This window comes from Alexandromys fortis, unplaced genomic scaffold (assembly GCF_014885135.2).
Source record: "Alexandromys fortis isolate MF-2015 unplaced genomic scaffold, M_Fortis_MF-2015_v1.1 scaffold_56, whole genome shotgun sequence".
Taxonomy (NCBI): domain Eukaryota; kingdom Metazoa; phylum Chordata; class Mammalia; order Rodentia; family Cricetidae; genus Alexandromys; species Alexandromys fortis.
In genome coordinates this window covers 6,296,698-6,316,281 of record NW_026067935.1, presented here as the reverse complement: position 1 = coordinate 6,316,281, position 19,584 = coordinate 6,296,698, and the positions used below count along the sequence as shown (strand labels likewise).

General features: G+C 43.7%; 1 protein-coding gene and 1 long non-coding RNA gene across 2 annotated transcripts in view; one reads left to right on the top strand and one right to left on the bottom strand.

The window, feature by feature from the left end:
- LOC126504315 (uncharacterized) overlaps positions 1-18,251 on the top strand; it is a 26,786-nt gene extending 8,535 nt beyond the window's left edge. Inside the window, exons 2-3 of the long non-coding RNA XR_007592556.1 lie at positions 10,179-10,343; positions 11,536-18,251. This is a non-coding gene — a long non-coding RNA (uncharacterized lncRNA). The remainder of the gene's footprint in view (positions 1-10,178; positions 10,344-11,535) is intronic.
- The window catches only part of Sbno1 (strawberry notch homolog 1), a 264,584-nt gene that overhangs the window by 64,294 nt on the left and 180,706 nt on the right, over positions 1-19,584 (bottom strand). The gene's annotated exons all lie outside the window — the stretch shown is intronic.

The following is a 19,584-nucleotide window of genomic DNA, read 5'->3' as shown; positions in this document are numbered from 1 at the left end:
TTTATCAAAATTATAGAAATTAACAAATACTTTTAGATTTTTTAAAAATATTTATCTATTTATTTATTATGTTCTGTCTGTGTGTATGTCTGCCGTCCAGAAGAGGGCACCAGACCTCATTACAAATGGTTGTGAGCCACCATGTGGTTGCTGGGAATTGAACTCAGAACCTTTAGAAGAGCAGGCAATGCTCTTAACCACTGAGCTATCTCTCCAGCCCTACTTTTAGATTTTTAAAAAAATGTGTATAGCCGGGCGATGGTGGCGCAGGCCTTTAATCCCAGCACTTGGGAGGCAGAGGCAGGTGGATCTCTGTGAGTTCAAGGCCAGCCTGGTCTACAAGAGCTAGTTCCAGGACAGGTACCAAAAACTTCAGAGAAACCCTGTCTCAAAAATCTAAAAAAAATAAAATAAAATAAAAAACGTGTATGGTTATTTTTGCCTGCTTATATCTGTGTACCACATACAGGAAGTACCTATGGAAGCCCAAAGGGGGTATTAGGTCCCCTGGAACTGGAGTTACACACCATTGTGAGCTATCATGTGGGTGCTAGGAATTTAACTCTAGTACTCTAGAAGGCGACAAATGGTCATCACTGCTGCCTGAACCATCTCTCAAGCCCTCTAAAGGGCTTTAAATTAAGCTGGGTATTAACCCCAGTATTTGACAAGCAGAGGCAGGGAGATTTCTGTGAGTTCAGGACCAGCCCAATCTACAAAGCAAGGTCCAGGCCAACCAACCAAGACTATACTGTGAAACACTGTCCCAAAAAAAAAAAAAAAAAAAAAAAACAAAGCAGAGTGGTGGTACATGCCTTAATTCCCAGAGGCAGAGACAAGCAAATCTCTGAGTTCTAGGCCATCCTGGTCTACAGATCTAATTCCAAGATACCCAGGAACATGCAGAGAAACTCTGTCTTGCAAAGGATTTTTAATTATTATTGTGTGTGTGTGTGTATGTGTGTGTGTGTGTGTGTGTGTGTGTGTGTGTGTGTGTGTGTAAAATGACCTCTAATTCTCTTATTTGTTTATTTGGTTTTTCCAGACACAGTTTCTCTATATAACCTCGGTTGTCCTAGAACTCACTCTGAAAACAAGGCTGGCCTGGAACTCATGAAGACCCACCTGCCTCTGCCTCCTCAGTGCTGGGATTAAAGGTGTGCACCACAAATTGCAATTCTCTCTCTTTAATTAAACAATTATTGTATGTGTATGGGTGTTTTGCCTACTTCTCTGTGAACCACTTGTATGGCCCATGCCCTCAGAGGCCAGAAGAGGGCGTGAGATCTCCTTGTACTGGTGGTTGTGAGCTGCCCAGTGGATCTCTTGACAGTCCTGCTTGAGTCTCCCGAGTGCAGGGTGTAGAGAGGTGTGAGCCTCCACACTAACTCAACCGGCTGAAGATGGGAAGTTGTTTCAGCAGGAGCTGCAGGACGTGGGAAGTGAAAAGGGAGCATGGAGGACACCAGAGTGTCACACAGGGAAAGCAGGCTCCGCCTTGCAGTCTGGAGGACAGCATTCAGGTGCAAAGAGCAGCCCTGCAGTGGGGAGGAGTCCCAGGAGTGGCTGCCACCTGACCAACTAAGGCAGCTTTTCTGTAGGTCAAGACCCCTGTGGGGTCGCATATTAGATATCCTGCATATCAGGTATCTGCATTACGATTCATAAGAGTAGCAAAATTAAGGTTATGAAGTAGCAACAGAACTAATTTTGTGGTTTGGGGATCAGCACACGAACAACTGTATTAAAGGAATGTAGCATTAGGAAGGTTTAGAAAAGGCACTTCTATGCCGCCTTTCTCCAATTCTTTTCAGAGACTTCCTTAGCTTGGAATCATTTTTTTAAAATTTTATTACATTTAAAAAACGTTTTGGTGATTTTTTGAGACAGTTTCTTTGTAGCTTTGGAGAATGTCCTGGAACTAGATCTTGTAGGCCAGGCTGGCCTCGAACTCACAGAGATCCGCCTGCCTCTGCCTCCTGAGTGCTGGGATTAAAGGCATGCGCCACCACTGCCCGGTTTACATTTAAAATATTTATTTTGCATCTGTGTGTACCTGTGGATGTGTGGAAGCCAGAGGACTACCTGCAGGAGTTAGTTCTCCCCTTCCCCCATGAATCCCATGGGATCCATCAGCCTGGTGCTGGTGCCTGTACCCACTGAGCCCACTCACCACCCCTAAACTAGGTTTTTCTTGGTTGCAGAAGAAAATTCCAGAATGAGCCAGCATGGATATAATCCTGGCTGGCCTGAAACTCACTCTGTTGACCAGACTGGCCTGGAGTTCATAAAGATCTGCCTGCCTCAGCCCAGCAAGTACTGGGATCAAAGGTATGCATCACTGCACCCGACTAGAGTCAGTGTTTATGAGGAAGAAAGTTTAAGCATGGGGTGAACAGAAAGGCCTTCAAAGAAAGACTCGAAGACATCCAAGTGTGTTTGCAGCTTCTAATGACAGAATCATGTTTATATGTCTTCTGCAGTAGCTGCATGTAGGGTTTTGGAGGCCTTTGGAATGAATTACATTGCTCAAAGGGTTCTGGGAGCCCCTCCCCAGACAGGTCTCACTTTGAAATCAAATGGTTTCTAAGAGTCTCTCTCTCTCTCTCTTTCTCTCTCTCTCTCTCTCTCTCTCTCTCTCTCTCTCTCTCTCTCTCTCTCTCTCTCTTTTCACTATGAAGTCTTAGTTGACTTGGAACTAGATCCCTGAAGTCAGGGATCCACCAGCCTGTCCAAAGATCTGGGGTTAAAGATGTGTGCTACCACACCCAGCAACGCCTCCTAATCTCTTTCCTTGCTTTGAAATGTGAGCTTATATGGGGCTTTGAGGGTTCCTTGGACAGAACTGCAATCTGATAAGGTAAGAGTAGGAGTCATACGTCATGTGCACTAGCAAAGGTTTCTGTGAGATTCCTAGAAAATGACAGAGAGGGAGAACGGCTGTGCCTTGCAAGCCTGGAGACCCGCGTTCACTCTGAGACACACAATGAAAGGAAAGCTCTGGATTCTTGAACATTGTCATTTTCTGCCCTCCATGTGCATAATTTCCAGTGTGCACAGACATACACATAGAAAATTTTGTCTTTAAACTTTTGTTGTTGTTGTTGCTTGAAGACAGGGATTCCCTGTGTAACAACATTCCTGCCTGTCCTGGAATGCACTCTGTTGACCAGGCTGGCCTTGATCTCTGGGATTAAAGGCATACTCCACCACTGCCCTGTTGTTTTTTTTTTTTTTTTTTTTTTTTTTTTTTTACAGCTGTATTTATTTAGTATGTATAGTGTGTTCTGCCTGCATGTGTCCTTGCAGGTCAGAGGTGGCATCAGATCTCAATCCAGGTGGTTCGGAGCCATCATGTGGTTGCTGGGAATTGAACTCGGGCCCTTTGGATGAAACAGTCAATGCTCTTAACCTAACCTCTGAGCCATCTCTCCATCCCCCTTTGTTTTTTATTTATGAGTTGTTTTTTGTTTTGTTTTGTTTTGGTTTGGTTTGGTTTTTCTGAGACAGGTTTCTCTGTAGTTTTGGAGCTTGTCCTGGAACTCGCTCTTGTAGACCAGACTGGCCTCAAACTCACAGAGATCCCCCTGCCTCTGCCTCCCAAGTTCTGGGATTGAAGGCGTGTGCCACCACCACCCAGCTATTTATTAGGGTTTTATCTACATGTATGTAAGGGCAACACATGCATGTAGTGCCCACAGAGGCCAGAAGATGCAGTCAGAGCCTGTTGGGTAACAGTTTCCAACCTTTGAGACTCAACAGGTTCATTAAGCAGGAAGGTAAACAATTAAAAAATAGCTTCAAGAACTCACTGATGGGGGGGGCTGGAGAGATGGCTCAGTGGTTAAGGGCATTGCCTGCTCTTCCAAAGGTCCTGAGTTCAATTCCCAGCAACCACATGGTGGCTCACAACCATCTGTAATGAGGTCTGGAGCCCTCTTCTGGCCTTCAGGCATATACACAGACAGAATATTGTATACATAATAAATAAATATTAAAAAAAAACCTCATTGATGAAAAGTCAGGGGTGGTTTTGACTCATGCCTTTAATCCCAGCACTCTGGCCAGAGTTTGAGGTCAAAGTTCAAGGCCAGCCTGGTTTACAGAGTTAGTTCCAAGTAAGCTAGGACTACACAGAGAAACCTTGTGTAGAAAAAGAAAGAGGAGGAGGGAGAGAAGAAGGAAGAACAACTAGACTCTGTGGAGAGAAGCTGCAAAGCACACTCCAAAACCAGCTCAGCTGCCTTCGAAGCAAACTCACAGAGATCTACCTGCATCTGCCTCTCAAGAGCTGGGATTAAAAGGCATGTGCCACCACTGCCTGGCCAAAATGGCCATTATAAATTGATTCAGGATGTCTTCAACAGCTTGAGCTGCATCAAAATTCAAATTTGCCTTTTTTAATTGCATTGAGTCTAAGAACTCATTAGCATCATGTCAAATTCCTCTCAGATGTGCTTGAACCCTCTCCTAACCAGGAACACTTTCACTGAACAGAAGAGGTTACAAACATTAACAGGTTAATGCCATAATTCTAGTGTGACTATTAACAATGGACACACAATTGGATAAATTACAATTCTTATAACTTTGATCCAATCAAGGGGCAAGAGCGTGTTTTTGGGGTGGTGAAGTATGAGTAACTCCACAGTTCTGAACCCAATGCATTGCTGCTGCCAGCTTCCAAAGGTATGTCTAAGCTGTTTCAGTCCCGAGTACCGAATGCCAGCAGCAGCAAGACCATTATCTCACATCTCCTCGTTAGTCTGGGGGACCTCTTCAATACCTCCAATTTGGTTTCCCAAGCAGAATAACACATACCTGTGATTCCCACTGATATTAAACTAAAGCGGGGCATTAGCTACACATCGTCTCCACGGTAGTGTTCAATTGCTCCAACGAGTTTCTTTCCCACAGAGGAAAAATTTCTGAGGCACCTGTTTTCCAGGCCTTCTGTTCTAACAGTAGACGAACACTAAACTGAAAAAGGTGACCTCCGACTCACAAGATGTAGTGTTGATAAATGGCCAAATCCTCAGTCACAGATTCATTTTTGAATAAACACATAGGTGTTCCTCGGCCAGATCTAGAATAATTAAAACTCACAGGAGTCTGGGAAATTTGTGCAGCAGGTCTATCAAGAATCGAGGAATCATTAACTGTCATGATTATTTTCTTCCCTTCCTAGACTGCAGGATGTAATATCAGAGGATCAGAAAGGTAAGACTTTAAGACAATCCTGAAGCCATTTCTGACATATCTGAATCCTCTCAGCCTCCGTGCCATAGTGCTTCCCCTCCTCCCCTGGGAACCAAGGACCTAACAGCTACACATGCACGTACTCAGTTCCTGAACAATTCATATGTTTTGATTCAGTCCCCTGGGAAACAGGGTCAAAATGACCTCATCTGATCTGGCAACAGCTCTCCAGCCAATTATTGGTAATAGCCCTTTTGAATAAGCCAATCACAACCCCCCTTGCTTCTGTGGCCTTCTCCTTTAAAAGTAGCCTGTGCCAGCTATTCGAGGTCTCTCGGCTTCCCGAATGCTGGGAGACCCTGTCATGACAGAATTAATAAAATCCTCATGCTTTTGCATTGGCTGTGGTGTGTGAGGTGGTCTCTGGGGGCGACTCCTCCTCGGTGTTTGGACACTAGAGTCCAACAAGAAACATAGGTTCAATAAATCTCACTCCATCTCTTCTGGGCGAGCACCAGTAGGCACAATATCATCAGGGCCGGCATTCCTCTTTTCCACACACTGCACCAAGATCTCAGGTAGTCATCGAACTTTTTTGTTCCTGTGAAAAAACACAAACATGCCCTCGACCCCATATCAAAACAGGGTTTGCAGGGCAGTGGTGGCACGCGCCTTTAATCCCAGCACTCTGGAGGCAGAGCGAGGCGAATCTCTGTGAGTTCAAGGTCAGCCTGGTTTACAAGAGCTGGTTCCCAGGACAGGCTCCAAAGCTACAGAAAAACCCTGTCTTGAAAAACCAAAAGATAAAACAGGGTTGGGGCCCTTCCTTGATCCAGGACAAGGATCCTCCCATTTTACTTGGCAAAAGTTGTTCAAGTGCCATCATGCTAAAATCTATCCACAGCAGATTGTGGGCATCCACATTTAAAAAATTTAAAATAAAGAGGGCATGATTCAATGCATTATGTGGGGACTGAGGATATAACTCCCCTTGTTTGTTTGTTTATTTATTTATTTATTTATTTATTTATTTATTTATTTTTGGTTTTTCGAGACAGGGTTTCTCTGTGGTTTTGGAGCCTGTCCTGGAACTAGCTCTTGTAGACCAGGCTGGTCTCGAACTCACAGAGATCCGCCTGCCTCTGCCTCCCGAGTGCTGGAATTAAAGGCTTGCGCCACCACTGCCTGGCGGGAATGCCTTTTTGATGCTCAATTTTCCATTGGGAACAAAATTATATAGCCTGATCCATTATCTGTTTCATAATTTTAGGAATCCCCAAATATGAAAAAACATTTCTTTTTTTTTAAATTTATTTTGTCTGCGTGTATGCCTGCAGACCAGAAGAGGGCACCAGACTTCATTACAGATGGTTGTGAGCCTCCAGATGGTTGCTGAGAATTGAACTCAGGACCTTTGGAAGAGTAGGCAATGCTCTTAACCCCTGAGCCATCTCTAACCCTGAAAAGACATTTTAAGCAATGAGCTTTCAGATGCTTGGTGGCTTCCCAAGTTTGCGCAGTGGTCATCAAAAACCTTGACTAGGTATCGACTGTCACGTGTACATATTTGAATTTGCCAAATTCCACAACATGAGTAACATCCATTTGCCATAAATGAAAAGAAAGAAAGCCTCAAAGATTTACCCCTCAGGGAGGTACAAGCAAATACTGCAGGCATACATCACATTCCTTAACAACTTCCCTGTTTTCTAAAACTTCTGCTGGTCTGATGATGAAGGGCATGTGACTGTTGAGCCAGTTCTACCTGGGATAAGGTGACTATCTGTTAATTTACCAGCTGACACATTACTGTCAGCTGGAGGGCCAGGAAAACTGAAAAGATGACTTACAAAGCATGGCAAGTTTCTGTAATGAATGGTATCCTGAATTTGCTGAAACAACATCCTAACCTGACCATTACTAGTTCCAATACAGGGAACCTGAAGGGCTCTAAAAACATAATGGCTATCAGGGCTGGGGAGATGGCTCAATGGTTAGTTAAGAGCACTGACTGCCCTTCCAGAGGTCCTGAGTTCAATTCCCAGCACCCACATGTTGGCTCACTACTCTCTGTAATGAGATTTAGCATCTAGCGCCCTCTTTTGTCATATGGGCATTCATGGAGGAAGAATGTTGTATACATAATAAATAAATAAATCTTTTTTTTTTTTTCGAGACAGGGTTTCTCTGTGGCTTTGGAGCCTGTCCTGGAACTAGCTCTGTAGACCAGGCTGGTCTTGAACTCACAGAGACCCACCTGCCTCTGCCTCCTGAGTGCTGGGATTAAAAGTGTGTGCCACCACTGCCCAGCAATAAATAAATCTTTAAAAAAACATAATGGCTATCAGTATACAAATTAAACAAACTGCTTACAATAAGTTGGATAACCATAGCTACAACTACTATCTGAACTGAAGCTGGAGCTGTACTATGTAACCATCACCATTAACAACATAAGCAGCTCTTCCATTGGCGGAACTGTCAGTAAAAACCAGCATAGCACCTTAAAAAAAAAAGATTTATTTATTACTCTCTATATAATACTCTATATAGTATATATCGTATATCCTATAGGCCAGTAGAGGGCACCAGATCTCATTACAGATGGTTATGAGCCACCTTGTGGTTCCTGGGAATTGAACTCTGGAAGACCAGTCAGTGCTCTTAACCTCTGTCTGAGCCACCTCTCCAGCCCCCTAGGATAGCACCTTTTATGGGATCTTTGATCACAACTTTAGAAAATATAAAGGAATGCATTTGGGCAAATTGCAACAATCAATCAGCTGGAAAAAGATTATCAATTTGGCAAAAACAAACAAAAAAAACTGAGCAAAATCATGTGCCCAAGAGTCATGATTTTAAAATAACCAATCAGCCGGGCGGTGGTGGCGCACGCCTTTAATCCCAGCACTTGGAAGGCAGAGGCAGGCAGGTCTCTGTGAGCTCGAGACCAACCTGGTCTACAAGAGCTAATTCCAGGACAGGCTCCAAAACCACAGAGAAACCCTGTCTCGAAAAAAAACAAAAAAATAAAATAAAATAACCAATCAATTGTTTAGTATAAGGATCATTGATCACATTTGGTTCTCTACCAAAATATCACCTACATTCTATCCAGCTTTTCTGTACTAAACAAGGCCCCTTTGTCCTGGCCCTGCAGGGGATTCCCTTGGGCATCCATATTTGACTTATATTCATTAGCCCAATGCTTCCCTCTCTTACATCTCCGCACTATCCAGGTTCCTTTCTTGCCCCTAGGTTTATTCCCTTATAAGGGCTGCTTGACCCAATGCCCCATCTGACCAAATCCAAAGCAACTTCCAGGAGGTCTAGCACTACTCCCTCTTTTTTTTTTTAATTTATTAAAGATTTCTGTCTCTTCCCCACCGCCGCCTCCCCTTTCCCTCCCCCTCCCCCAGTCAAGTCCCCCTCCCTTGTCAGCCCAAAGAGCCATCAGGGTTCCCTGCCCGTGGGAAGTCTAAGGACCACCCACCTCCATCCAGGTCTAGTAAGGTGAGCATCCAAACTGCCTAGGCTCCCACAAAACCAGTAGGTGCAGTAGGATCAAAAACCCATTGCCATTGTTCTTGAGGTCTCAGTAGTCCACTACTCCCTCTTTTCAGGCCTTGATTTCTTTTTTTTTTTTTTAAGATTTATTTATTTATTTGTTATATATATAGTGTTCTGTCTGTCTGTATGCTTGCTGGTCAGAAGAGGGCACCAGATCTCATTACAGATGGCTGTGAGCCACCATATGGGTGCTGGGAATTGAACTCAGGACCTCTGGAAGGTTAAGAGCCATCTCTCCAGCCCCTTGATTTCTTTTATGGACAAGAACATCCTTAACTCTTCTTCCCTGTAATGCAGCAGCCATAGCTAAGCCCTGAGTATGAGGGACCAATATTCAAACAAAGTCGAAAGTAATCAGAAATGTTGCCTTTCTTTCTAAAAGATCTCAAAGCAGCCTGACAGACAGCAGTAACACTCTCATAGGCTAGCTGTTTAACAATGAAAAGCCCAGATTCCCTATCCCTCAATTAACCTATCTGCTGTCTGGTCTGCACTAGCCTAAAGACAAAGACCTGAAATAATTCCTCAGGTCCCTGGCTTATCTTAGACAAGTGCTTGGTCTGCCTTCTAGAAGATGGAAGCTTATTCCAGTCCTTCTTGGCAGCTGTGTTAACCTGGGCTTACACTGCCACCTCACAACTAAACTGCTGCTCTCTCTCTCCCAGTGAATGCTGTCTCTGGCAAGCATATCGATATTAATGGAGATTTGTTGGACCCAATTTATTTCAGTTGTGGCTTGACATTTCCCACAAATTCAGTTTTCTACAACAGGTAGTCCCATCCTGACAGGCAAGCCTTGGCCATCTGTTTCCAGTGTCGAGGAGGCAAAGCCTCTACAGCCATGTTTTTTTTTTTTTTTTTTTTGGTTTTTCGAGACAGGGTTTCTCTGTGGCTTTGGAGCCTGTCCTGGAACTAGCTCTGTAGACCAGGCTGGTCTCGAACTCACAGAGATCCGCCCGCCTCTGCCTCCCGAGTGCTGGGATTAAAGGCGTGCGCCACCATCGCCCGGCTTTACAGCCATGTTTTCTAACAGAGTTTGTGTAAAAGGATCATGGGCTCATATGAGAACCTGCCATTTTTAATTCCTTGAGTTGTTTAAATGGAATTGGAGGATGTACCCTGACTAAATTTCCCTGAGCGTCTCTTTGCTCCATCAATGGACTCATCTGACACACTTGCACACCCTCCCCTCTGTTAGCTGCCTCTCTAAGACTAGCCTGCAGGGGGCCCATGACTAAAGGGGAGTGTTGCCATGCCCTGGCAGGTCTCTGCACCACAGACAACTCCCTAGGCAGATCTAAACCAGTCACTACAGTAGGAAGAGGAGTGGCCTTCTGAAAAGACGACACTGAAAGGGATAGTACTAAATTTCCCAAGCCCTTTAGCTCCTGCTCTACCTATCTCGCCAGCAGGTTTATGCCTCTCAACATTCATGGTCAGCAGCAAGGGAGGTGAAGATTCCTTATTATGGTACTCAGCGGCTTCTTCCTCAAGCTTACCAGGATTGAACTGATCATCACCAAACAATTTTGTAAAGGTGTCTGCATCTAGAGGCTCCCCCGGGGATGTGGAGGGTGAGTTTCACTTTTAATCATTTTAGGGGGAATTACCTTCTGCCATTCAGGATGAAAATTCAAACTGTCCGGGATCCACAGACTAAGAGCACCCACTGGGATCCCTCCAGGCCCACACTCTCATAATGCAGTTGGATTTTCACTCCAATTCTCTGCCATGTGTTCACATCCAAGGCCCTGTGCTCAGGACACCACGGGGGGCACCTGCTCTACAAACTCTAAAAGTTTCTGTACTTGCTGCTGCTCTACTTCAGCTCCTCTGACTTGTAAATATCTTTAAGCAAATGAACAAACATCTGACTACTATTACCCGGCCCCATATTTACAGTTTTCTTCCTGAGTACTCCCCACGCTTGCGCTTCCACACGTAGTCCCGTTTTGAGATCAGGCTCCCACGTGTGGGGACCAGCCAACCTGTGAAACGTGCCTGAAAAGGGGAGTGAGGATTTAGAGAAGAGAAACAAGAAACAGAAGATAAGAGTTGGGAGGGATCTGTGAATACTGCAGCAGCCTTGAATTGATTTCTCCTCATGCTTTTATACCCAAAGCAAAAGTGGGGGGGAGGGGCAAAAGACTTCCTTACCAATGATACAGGGAGCAAACAAGTGTAATTACCTCTTAATGCTCAAAACATCTAGTAACCATGGACGCCCTTAGTCAAACACCCTGTTATTTGATCTTGACAAGTTTGAACCTTAAGTCAAGATGGAAATAAAGTAACGGTGGGTTCCCACAGTTTTAGTGTGTGTGTGTGTGTGTGTGCGTGTGTGTGTGTGTGTGTGTGTGTGTGTGTGTGTGTGTGTGTGTTTTGAGACAAGATCTGACTGTGTAGCCCTAGCTGGCCTGGAATTTACTCTGTAGACTAGACTGGCCTTGAATTCATAAAAATTTGCTTTCCACCACGAGTGCTAAAGTAAAGTGTATGTCGTTACACCCAACCTGTGTGCTAGAATTCTATTTTTCTGAATGTCTCAGAATCCATTCTGTAGACCAGGCTAGCCCTGAACACAGAGATTCGCCTGCCTCTGCCTCTCAAATGCTGAAATACTGGGAGTAAAGGTTTGTGCCGCCACCACTGCACAGTCTTGTGCTGGAATTCTGGTTTTTGTTTTTGTTTTCTTTGGGGGGGGGTTGGATTTATTTATTTATTTATCTATCTATTTATTTACTTATTTATTTATTTTTGTGACAGGGTTTCTCTGTAGCTTTGGAGCCTGTCCTGAAAATAGCTCTGTAGACCAGGCTACCTTCAAACTCACAGAGATCCGCCTGCCTCTCCCTCCCGAGTGCTGGGATTAAAGGCATGCGCCACCACCGCCTGGGTACTGTGCTGGAATTCTCAACTTGTGAGAGGGTCCAATCAGCTCTATGGTGAGGACCTCCTTTCCTTCAGAGGTCCCTGCAATTTGTCTAAACTTTCTCGCCTCACTTTAGCACTCCAGGTGTTGGCACAGAAGCGCTCCCTGGGAGTAAAGAAAGCACCTGAAGAGAGTGACTACCACTCACAGAGTAGAATCACCACTGGAGGAGGCCAGGCCTGAAAGGAAAAGGCAGGTTTGACAGAGGTCCTTCTCCAGCTGCTGAACAGCTTGCCCATGTTCCCCCTAATGACAGAACACAGTGCATAGTAACAAGGAATCATGACAGGACCTATCTGGTGTGACAGAGCTGAAATGTGGACTTGAGGGGTTTGCATGGTAATGCAGAGGGTACAAGTGTTTGCTGAAAACCTATGACCAGAGTTCGATCCTTCGAATCCACATGAAGAAAGAAGAGAACATATGTCTGCAAGTTGACCTGTGACCTCCACACAAGCTCGGTGGTATTGGCACACACACACATACACAAGATAAAAAGGAAAAATGTATTTGAGCTAAAACTCCACCACAGTTCTTTAAGAACCTAGATGGTCTAGCCACATCTACTTCTCTGGACTAATCTCAATCCCTCAGTCATCCATTCAATCACAATTACGTAGCTTGTTTTTTTTTTTAATTTTCCCCAAACCCCTCCTAGTATTTTTTTTAATATTTATTTATTTGTTATATATACAATATTCTGTCTGTGTGTATGCCTGAAGGCCAGAAGAGGGCGCCAGACCTTTTTACAGATGGTTGTGAGCCACCATGTGGTTGCCGGGAATTGAACTCAGGACCTTTGGAAGAGCAGGTAATGCTCTTAACCACTGAGCCATTTCTCCAGCCCCCCTCCCCCAGTATTTGTATTTGCCTTTCCCTGACCCAAGAAGTGGCAAGTGGGGAGTGGAGCCTGACTGCAGCTCTTGTTAATGCTAGGCAGGGGTCGCCACTAACCTGTGTCCTCAGCCCTTCTTTTGGTGCTTCCTTGATTATAAGGCAAATTAAATTTCTACACGTTCTTCGGTTAGGGGTATTTGAGGGATGATCTCACGACGTAGCCCAGACTATCGATGAAACCATTTGACTGCCTGAACCGCCATACAACTTTATGCCATCAGGCCCCACCAAAGCTGCTGGACTGGAAGGATTCTCTGACTTCATCTCTGCAAAGAAGCTCAGCACACCGAGTGGGGAGGCAAAGGCAAGTGGATCTCTGAGTTTCAGGGTAACTTGGTAACAACAACAACAACAACAACAAAAAACAATAACAACAAAAGAAGCAGCTTCGACTGGACCTGGAGAGTCTTGAATTTCTGATCCTCCTGTCTCCACCTCTGTTGCTGGGATTATAGGAATATACCACTACACTGGGTGTATGCTGTGCTTTGGATCAAAACCAAGGCTAGACATGCATTCCAACTGAGCTACATCCCCAGTCCTACTGGGTGTGGGTTTTGTTTCTACTTGTCTATCTGTACACGACTTACATGCTTAGTATTCACAGAGGCCAGAAGAGTGTCGGATTCCCCTGGAACTGGAGTTACAGATAGTTGTGAGCTTCCAAGTGAGTGCTGGGAACTGAACCCGGATCCTCTAGAAAAGAAGCCAATTTCTTCTCTTCTGCCATCCTTTTAATTCATTATTTTTATTTTCACTAATTTATTTATTTGTGTTTTCTATGCATTGGTGTTTTACCTGCAGGTAGTCTGTGAGGGTGTCAGACTTTGGAGTTAGGACAGTTAGTTATTAGCTGCAATGTGGGTCCTGGGAATTGAACTAGGGTCATCTGGAAAAGCAGTCAGTGCTTTTAACCACTGAGACATCTTTCTGTCTTTCCTGGCTAGTTTGATATCAATTTTACACAAGCTGAAAGTTATCTTAAACAAGAGAGCCACATGAATAATAAAAACTCAGATACAGATATTGGGGTTAATACTGAAGATCATAAAAGCCAAACAGTCAAGCCACTAGAGAAGTCTTACCCCTACCAGGATTGGGCGACTCCAGACTGAGCTCTGAGCCTCTGTCTCCTCCTGTTTTATATTCCCCTCTAGTGCTGGGATTAAAGACATGTGACTCCCTAGTACTGGGATTAAAAGTATGAACCACCACCACCTGGTTCTGTTTCTGCATTGATCTTGTGTAGCCCAGGCTGGCTCCTGAACTCACAGAGATCCATCTGCCTCTATCTTCCAAATCCTGGGACTAAAAGTGTGTGACACCACTGCCTGGCCTCCAGTGGCTTAGTTTTACCTTCTGGTCTTCAGGCAAGCTTTATTTATAAAACATAAATAAAATATCACCATATTTCCACCTTTTATCTAAAATAGATAAAAGCATAACTAATATAAAAAACTATATACAATAAGTAAAATAACTACAAACAATATGTGCAGGCAATAAATATTTCAACAATGTCTAGTTTATTTGCATTTGACAAATTCAGAGAAAATACTCCATATCTATCCTATCTTGTGAGTCCAAAGTCTTGCACCTAATTTACTTTCTATCATAACTTGCTTTCTGTGTCTGGTAAACAAGGAAAACTATAACTCTCTAGTCTTGAACTCCCTCAGAGACCCACGAAGGAAATAAAATTAGCTGAGTAAGCAGGAAGTGTGAGCAAGCGACTTCTAAAAATTGTGAGAAACAACAGCTGGCTGCCTGGACAGTCACCCAAATTTCCTCTGCAATGTTGAGGCATCCATCTTCAGTTTACAATGCCTAGAATATCTGGCAGACTTTTCTATGAAGCAAGGGTTTTGAAGGACTGTCATGCCTTGTCTGAGCAAGGTTTGGCAGTCACTCTTTTGTGTCTTGCTTGTCCATTAGGACATACTGTCAGCAGTCAAGGCAAGAACACTTTCTTGCCCAGTGGCTTACTTTTGCCACAAAGTAAGAACTCCATGTGGAGCTTCTTTTATGCCCATCATCTTCTCTGAAGTAGACTGGTGCTGCCAGGAGTAGACATGTCTAATAATCATTAAAAAAAGAGCCTATGTTATTAAATCATTAAATACCATATTCTGTAGGTCTCTGAAGTGTTTGAAGATGACCTATTTATAATATATCTTTGTTTGACCTTGAAAACAAACATACAAGTTTGACTTACAAGTTTGATTATACTAGGTGATTAACTACTTTCCTATATTTCCTTATTATTCTAAACAGTTGGTAATAATAACTGTCAAGGACTAGAAATTTGCATTATATTGTTAAATGAGCTAAATAGGTTCAATACCTTGAACAAGATTAGAAACATATGTACAGAATAAAATTTGTATACAATATACAAAAGTGCAATCCGATGTAAGACATTTAAAACTAGTAGTTGCTTTTTTGAAAATAGATTCAATAATGTACTTTTCTATCTTATTATACCTACATCCCTTTTCTCTTTTCAAAACAAGAACCTTGAATCTAATGTCCTTTGTTTTTTTCCTGACCATTATCAATAACAACTTGTAACCAAAACCCCTAAACAATGACAAATATCCATAACCCATTGGATGACCCAAACCCACCCACCCCACCTCTTGGAAATGTGGACATTGTATTCTTTTTTTAAAAATAAGAGTGTGTGGTACTCTTTTTTTATTTCATTGCTTTTTATTTTACTTTAAAGGTTTATTTACTTATTTATTATGTATACAACATTCTGCCTCCATGTATGTCCGCACGCCAGAAGAGGGCACCAGATCTCATTACAGATGGTTGTGAGCCACCATGTGATTGCTGGAAATTGAACTCAGGACCTCTGGAAGAGCAGCCAGTGCTCTTAACCACTGAGCCATCTCTCTAGTCCCTGGCATTGTATTCTTAAATTATCTTCTTGCTGTCTGGGAGCAATAGTATCTTTAGGGGATCCTTAAAAGAAAAATTTGTGTTAACCATCAAGTCCTGGGAGAGGTGGCTGTATCATCTGTTGTCCAGTCTCTGCATAATGGGAAAGTGCAGGCTTGTCTCAAGTCCTGGCTAGAGTAGTCTGTTAGCTGGTTCATCTCAGCTAGCCACCTCAAAATTGTTCTGAGCAGTTTGTAGTTCAAAGTTGATCTTTAGGTGTTTTACAGCTTAGTGGTGTTACCATACTCTTGGAGGAATTGTGACTGTGAGGCCCCATCCTCACTGTGGAGACTTCAAGCTTCTGAATTTGGTATCATTTTATTTACTGTCTGAAGTCAATCTTTGTATGAAATCCCTAAAGGCTTCCTTTGGGCTCTATATAACTTTAGTAAATGACTGAATTTTCTTTTCTATTTCTCCAATTCTGTTCCAAGCATTCAAAGCTGCTGCATGGCATAAATCTAGGGTGTGATCATCATCTATAGACTGACTTTCTATAGAAGCATGTTCCCCTTCTCCAAGAATTTGATCTTGAGAGATTTTCCTACCTCTAATTTTACTCAGTTGTAAGCCGGGCGGTGGTGGAGCACGCCTTTAATCCCAGCACTAGAGACAGAGGCAGGCGGATCTCTGTGAGTTCGAAACCAGCCTGGTCTACAAGAGCTAGTTCCAGGACAGGCTCCAAAGCCACAGAGAAACCCTGTCTCGAAAAAAAAAAATTTTTTTTTTTTTTACTCCGTTGTAAATAACCTTAGCTTCTTCTCTGAACCAGGTACTACATTGTAATTGTGGCCCGGGCTCTAAAACACCTTTAATTAAATCTATCCAGTCGTTGGAATAATTCTATTACAAACTGACCACGAGTTTAAGACCTGCTTCACAAAAATGAATGCATGCTATATGAGATTATTGCTTCCTTGAATCTCCTTAAATCTAACATTGGCACAGGAGTCCAGTTAGCTGTAAGAGAGCCTCTGCAATTTGACAGTTCCTGTAAGATTACTGGATATATTAAGGTTGTTTGCTTGAAAACCTTAGGATGTTCCTCTCTAATCTTATAATGCAATGCTTTAATTGGTTTTCCATTAAATTCCTCTGTCTGAAATTGAATATTTCTGTGATTAGCTTTTTTTGTTTGCTTGTTTGTTCTGTTTTGTTTTGTTTGAGACAGGATTTCTCTATGTAGCTTTGGAGCCTGTCCTGGCAATAGCCATGTGGACCAGGCTGGCCTCAAACTCACAGAGATCCACCTGCCTCTGCCTCTGGAGTGCTGGGATTAAAGGCGTGCGCCACCACCACCAGGCATAATCGGTCCATTTTCAAACTGTCTAGCATATTATCATATGGAGACCTTAATCCTTCCATTATAATGGCTTTTCCCATTTTTAATGTGGGGGAAGTAATGCTCCCTTTTAACTAATTCTTCCCTTTAAGTATTCCCAAATGTCTTTCCAAATCTACGATGATGCTGATGAAGATATGCTGTCACTTGTAACTGTCGATGGTGATGTGGGCTCACATGGGTCCATGAAATGAAGACTCAGAGACAAAATGAGAATGAACTTCGCCTCCGCAGCTGCAGGGCGCTCAGTCTTTGTAAACGGAGGCAGGGGTGCCTTGTCTTTGCCTCTTGGCATCTTTATTTTTCCTTATGTTTACACTTTACTTAATAGATTTCCATACATCAAAACAGACTGTTAGAAGCTTCCAAAAAGACAATGTCAGGTGCAAATACCTGGTTTATGAGGTACCGTGGTTTTCTGGGTTTCCTCTAAACCAAGTTTTGCATAGGCTTTGTATCCATGGGAAACTCTCAGTTGAGATTCACAAAGGGCAACAAAAGGTATCTGTAACACAAAGGAAGGCCTAGGGGCTGCGTGAAAACTCCGGAGCCAGGCCAGTTATAAGACAGCTTTCATGGCTTTGCAGTTTCGTGGCTAGTGGAGGTTGCTTGTTATCGTCTGGTGCCAGGCCAGGGGACAATTGTACCACAATGTGAGGCTTACTGCTGCTGGATAGAACAGTAAAAGCCTGACTGGATTTCCTTTTTTTTTTTTTCCCTCCATCTTCCATTTGTTTTTTATTTTATCTTATTTTTGGTTTTCTGAGACATAATATCTCACTATGTAGCCCTTCCTAACCTGGGACTTCCTATAGAGACCAGCCTGGCCTCAAATTCGTAGCCTTCCCCCAGCTTCACTCTTAACCTCTCACCACACCTGGATTCCCCTCGTGACCACAGGGCTGACGAGAAACTGCCCAGCACCACTAGAGAGGGTCACATTGCATCTCGGTAGCCAAGGGGAAAAACCAAAACCAAGATTGAAGCATAGCATCTCTCTTTGGAATCACAGGAAAGTAAACTGGTGGGGTAGGACCCACTATCCTGAGGCTGACTGGATTTCTTTTATCTATCTATCTATCTATCTATCTATCTATCTATCTATCTATCTATCTATCTATCTATGGTTTTTCGAGACAGAGTTTTGCTGTGGCTTTAGAGCCTGTCCTGGAACTAGCTCTGTAGACCAGGCTGGTCTCGAACTCCCAGAGATCCCCCTGCCTCTGGGCTGACTGGATTTCAACGTAGCTACCTAGTTTGGCAGCAGTCTGAGAAAGGGGTTCAGGGAGAGCTCACAACCCATGGTGGAGAGAGGGAGAGAAAGAGAGAGCTGGTTGTCTGAAAAAAAAAAAACCTGCATGGGACATGGGATTGTTTGGAAAAAGCACATGTGATGGGGGCTGCCTGGGGCTGGGGGGGCGGGGAGAGAAAAGAAAGCCTCATTGGGTGGAGCTGGAGCCCCACATGCAGTCAGGCCTTTGCAACTGGCTTTTCTGTGAATTTGCATCCAAAACATTGGGCACCAAATGTAGATCCATTTGCTTCCATCTCCCAAATCCTGGGATTGAAGGTGTGTGACACCACTGCCTGGTCTCTGGTGACTTTGTTTTACCCTCTGATCTTCAGGCAAGCTTTATTAAAACGTCAATGTCGCTATAGAGCCTCAGCTCAGAAATTACATTCATAAGATCAGTCTGTAGCCAAGTCTACAGAGCATTTTCTTAATTAGTGACTGGTGTGGGAGAGCCCAGCCCATCGTGTGTGGTGTCATATCTGCGCTGGTGATCCTAAGGTCTCTAAGAAAGTGGGTTGAGCAAGCCAGCAGGCAGCAACCCTCTATGGCTTCTACATCAGCTTCTGCCTCCAGGTTTCACCCTTGTTTGAGTCCTTGTTCTGATTTCCTTCAGTGATAAACAGTGATATGTAATCAAGTGTAAGCCAAATAAAACCTTTCTTCTCCAACCTGCCACAGTCGTGTTTTTTTTTTTTTTTAAATCACAGCAATAAACACCATCTCTCCATCCCCAGCTGATTTGTTTTGTTTTGATTTGAGACAGGGTCTCACTGTTACCAGGTTGGACTCTAACTCAGAGATCCACTTGCCTCTGTCTCTCTAGGGCTGGAACCAAAGGTTCAAAGACCTGCTGCCAACACCACCACTATGTTTTCTTGTCCTTTTCAACGTGGCTTTTTTGTTTTGTTTTGGAGTCAGGGTTTCTCTAGAGCTTTGGAGCCTGTCCTGGAACTTGCTCTGTAGACCAAGCTAGCCTTGAACTAACAGAGATTCACCTGCCTCTGTCTCTTGAGTGCTGGGATTAAAAGCGGGCACCACTGTTTTGTTGAAAGTGAGACTCCAGCCCCCTGACACCCCTATATCTAAGTATCACCCTAGCCCTCGGCATCCATTTCAAGTCCCTTCTCCTGGGAGTTGCCTAGTCCTTACTCCACCTCCAGGAAAGCCCACCAAGCAGTGACCAGGGAGGGTCAGGACCACTCCCACAGGCTACTTAGGCTGCCCCCCAGAGAATGAACACGTGGTTTTGGGGTTTCACATGGTCTCCCCTTATCTCTCTTCTCGCCATTCTTTCCTAGTCATCTGGGGGCGCTGCAATAAATGTGGGCATCTTTTATTTGGTCTAATTTGTTTTTTTTAATATTTATTTATTTATTAATTATGTATACAATGTTCTGTCTCTGT